This window comes from Acanthochromis polyacanthus, chromosome 6 (assembly GCF_021347895.1).
Source record: "Acanthochromis polyacanthus isolate Apoly-LR-REF ecotype Palm Island chromosome 6, KAUST_Apoly_ChrSc, whole genome shotgun sequence".
NCBI lineage: Eukaryota > Metazoa > Chordata > Actinopteri > Pomacentridae > Acanthochromis > Acanthochromis polyacanthus.
Genome location: NC_067118.1, coordinates 29903845 through 29908087, shown reverse-complemented (window position 1 = coordinate 29908087; position 4243 = coordinate 29903845). Strand labels below are relative to the sequence as shown.

Below are 4243 nucleotides of genomic sequence, written 5' to 3'. Positions count from 1 at the left end.
CCTGATCCTGGCTCTTTTTTTTTAAGAAGCAGTCTTATGTCCATGATGAGGCTGTCTGTCTGTCCACACACACAATAGGAGTTATCATGTTAATGGGCATCCAGTCAATTAGCTAGTCAGTAGCACCTTGGCTTTAATATTAACACATGCACTGACACAACAGCTAGCTTCTCTCAGTCCAGTTCAAACAGACACTGACCACCTGTAACGTTTGCTAGCTAGAAAAAACGTCAGCTAACTCCTACCTAACAACATAAACAGTAACCTGTGATTAAATGCAGCAAAAACAAGGACTTGTAATGATAATAATGTGTTGGTATTGAGTGGTAGAAGTTAAGAATTGTGCCACGTATTCTGATTTAAACCAGGTACTTGCACTGCTACGAAAGATGTCCTTCTGTCGGAGGCAGTGCTTAGCTCTGCAGGTAAAGCGTAAAGGCTCAGAGCCCGAGTTGGGAAAGTTCGATGGGATCAAACCATTTTTGAGGCAAGATAGGGGGAGAGGAGTGCTGTATTTTTGTTGTTAAAACATTACGTATCAACCAAGTGCTGTATGATTTTTACACTTTTCTGGTTTGTTTAAAAAAAAACAAGGACATGCAATCCAAAAAAAATCTCTCAATCTTTAGGGGTGCTGGGATTCAATTTAGGGGTGCTTGAGCACCCCCAAAAATGGTCTAGAAACGCCTATGATTTGAGGTAAGGGAATTCAATGCAAAATTCAAAGAGAAATGTTATGTAAGAGCTGTGAGATACCAGTGAACATAAAAGGGTAGTCTTTAACAAGATCCTGGTTAATAGTTTTATGGAAGACCTGTTGAAACCAGTGTGTAGCATTTAGGACAATGTTTGATCCAAACGAAGTTTCTCAAGCAGTATTGGCTAATGATCACATCTTGTCTTGAGTGCATAGAGAGAACCTATCTGAGCTAAGGATGGGAATTTCGACTAATTTCCGAACCGACTAGTCGCTAATTTTATTGGCGACTAGTCGGTTCGGAAAACTTGCAATTTAACCCTTTAAGCGCCAAAGTCGCAATATTGCGACAAGCAACATTGCTGAACATAACAAGCCATAGTTTCAAATATACTGCCTCGTGTGCCTCATGTACTGTACACCAGGAGATGGCGGACATCTGGAGCTTCAATCTGAGCATCAGTTGCGAGCGTGTTTTCATTCAAAGTTTTGGAGTTTAGAGTTTGAAAACCGAGGAGATGAGACTCGCCGTCGGAGCACATCAGAGCGCAAGACGGCACATTTTAGAGTGAGAAAACTCACCATACCGAGAGGTCTGGTCAACGCTGACAAAGTACTTTGTCAAGTAATGGCTTACTCATATTCTGAAGTGGAATATTCACCCTCTGATGAAGATGTTCAGTTGTCCACTGAGACAGAAAGTGCCGCTGCGTCTGTGGATAACGGCAGCGGGTCGGTGCGCTATGACAGTCCATGATCAGCACATACTGGAGCCGATGCTTTGCTTCGGGGTGGCAGGAGGGGGCGTGGTGGGTGTAGCTGGAGTGGTCAAAAAACCGCTAATGATGAGGGGGATAGCGGGGGTTGAAAAAAGAGACAAGCATGTGTTACTGGCAGGATCAACCAGGTAGCCCAGACGGGACGAGCGTGCGGCGCACGCCCGAGCATAGAGCTGCATGGCGGCGCCCTGTCAGGACCGGGGGCCGCGAAGCGTGGCTGTGCCGGGGGCGGGGGGCACACTAGCGTTTAACCGACTAGTAAAATACTAAACGTTTAATAAATGAGTAGGCGGTTAAATGATTAAACGACTAGTCCGCACATCCCTAATCTGAGCAGACTGTGTTGTCTAAAGTACAGTATGTCCATGTAAGCTTTTAGGGGAAGACATGATGCAAAGTTTAAACATTGCAACAGTTCCAACTGAGAGAGGCATGAAAGCTCACAGGATGATACAGTGTCTGGTAGTAGAAGGTGAGAATAAACTCTACTATTGGTACAGCTTAGATCCAACAGCAACAGGGCCTAGCTCAGTTACAACTGCTCTAACACAGACAGTGAAAAAGAGATTTCCCTCTGGCACTGACACAGTGAAGGCTGAGGATTTGCACTGCACAATGTATTAACAATACATGTCAGGGCAAGATGAGGAGCACTGAGGGAAAGTTTTTCAAACACAAACTGCACCTCCAGACTTGTACTGGGATGAGAAAGTAAATTGTGTTGCTAGCTGTACTCTCAAACCAGACATGAGGAACGTGGATAAAAATTCGGCCATGGCAACGTTATATGTTTTGCTCTTACAGAGCTACGACATAAAATGGAGAGATCTGCGGAAATTTGTGAAACGAGAGAAAGGAGCCCTAGATTGGAAGAAAATTAATGATGGCTGTTTTTACAGCCCCTGCTTGAAAGTACATTTTTGCTGACTAAACTGGACAACACATGCAAAAAGCGGTGTACACCTGAGAGAAGGACCAAGGTCAAGATACTGATAAATACTTGCATGAGCAGACAAATAAGAAAATGCCTTCGCAAAGGTCCCACAGCAGCTTTGGCCAAAAAAGAAATCAGATGTAGAAGTAATGAAAAGAATGGGACCAATCCACATAACTTCTAAATCATCATTTAGACCTCATCAAAGACATAAACCACAAAGATCTTATTCTGTTAGTATTAGGTGTTGTATATTTACATATGTGTAAATGTACAGCGCACACAGGTAAAAATGACCCTGTCTCACGTGGTAATGCTAAAGCAGACACAGCAGCTAAACAAGCAGCCTTTAAAGAAGTGCTAAAGTTGAGACATCCCTAAATTTGTAGATCAGGAAGTGCTAAAAGATATGCAGAAAGTGTCTCCCACCTGAGAAAAACAAAAATGGATAAACAAAGGAGGAAAACAAGAAGATGGCATATACAAATGACCAGAAAGAAAACTCATCCTATGAAACAACCTTTCTAGATTTGTTGCACTATTGAGCCATGGACTAAGACATGTCTGAAATGGAGGCAAGGCAAGTTTATTTGAATAGCACCCTTCATGTCCAAGACATTTCAAAGTGCTTTACATGAAACGGTAAGAGCATTAGTGTTGGAATTCAGTCTATTCTACAATTAACCAAGCCAACAGAATATGTGTAAGGCTATTTCCACCCAGTTCTTTTGATGGAGTAGTCAGGAGACTTTTTCTTAAAATCGAAAGTATTTATTACAGCAAAATTGAATGTGCGATACAGAGCTCTGGGCCTGAATCCTCTGTCCCTAACCAACAACAAGTGCTCGGTCAGTTCGGATGGAATCGGACCGCTAACTGTACCTGGCCAGTCTTCTTATACTCTAACAGCGTATGTAGCTATCTAGGTCAAGTTGCTGGCTGCCCCCTCCAGTACTGCTTTGGTCCATTCTCCTCTTTCACAGCAGATGTTTTGTCATTATCGCTCACGTAGGAATGACTTCACCCCTACAAAGCAATATTAGAAACTGCATACACAACAAGCTTATGTTCTTTACTGATTACGGCTGACGTCAAAAACTGTCTGTATTTTTATTATCAAAAACTGTCTGTACTTTCATTATCAATCACCTTATGTCTTGATCATTCTTGCATTCAAACACATGAGTAATAAGTAAAATAAAGCTGGACTTTTCTTCTTTGTTTCATTACAGTCACACCGTGGTAATGATGCTCTTGACCTTCCTATTCCTCAGAACCAATACAACTCTTTAATATGCACTCTTAGCAAATTATAAAACACACCATTTCCCACAACAGTGATGTGCAGATAGTTAAACAATATTGTGCAGATTTCACGGACAGGCGCATGAGAAAAGAAATGTTTTTAACCTGAATTTAACAGTGTCTACATTTGGTGAAAGTTTAATGTCCACTGGCAGTTTGTTCCACTTTTTTGCAACATAACCGCTAAAATCTGCTTCTCCACATTGATTCCGGACTCTACCTGAAAGCATCTACAGTGATAATGGAAGGAATTTTGTCAATAATGCAATATAATTGATGGCTCAGAATGTTAAAATAGAGCTGACCAATCACTGTGTTTATTACCCACAGTGTGCACGGTTAGTGGAGAGACACAATGACATCCTGAAAAACAAATGAAGGAAAACCATGGAAGAGACAGGAAAGAACTGGGTATATTGCCTGCCCTTAGTGGTCATCAACATGCAAATAATACCATCCACAAACAGACTAACACCTTTTGAACTGATGTATAGCAGACGTTATATCCATCCATCCATTCTCTATACA

The 4243-nt window shown here is 41.8% G+C and overlaps 1 protein-coding gene across 12 annotated transcripts in view; it reads left to right on the top strand.

The window, feature by feature from the left end:
• Positions 1–4243, top strand: part of LOC110972849 (cytosolic sulfotransferase 3-like) — a 72521-nt gene that overhangs the window by 32147 nt on the left and 36131 nt on the right. The window lies entirely within an intron of this gene.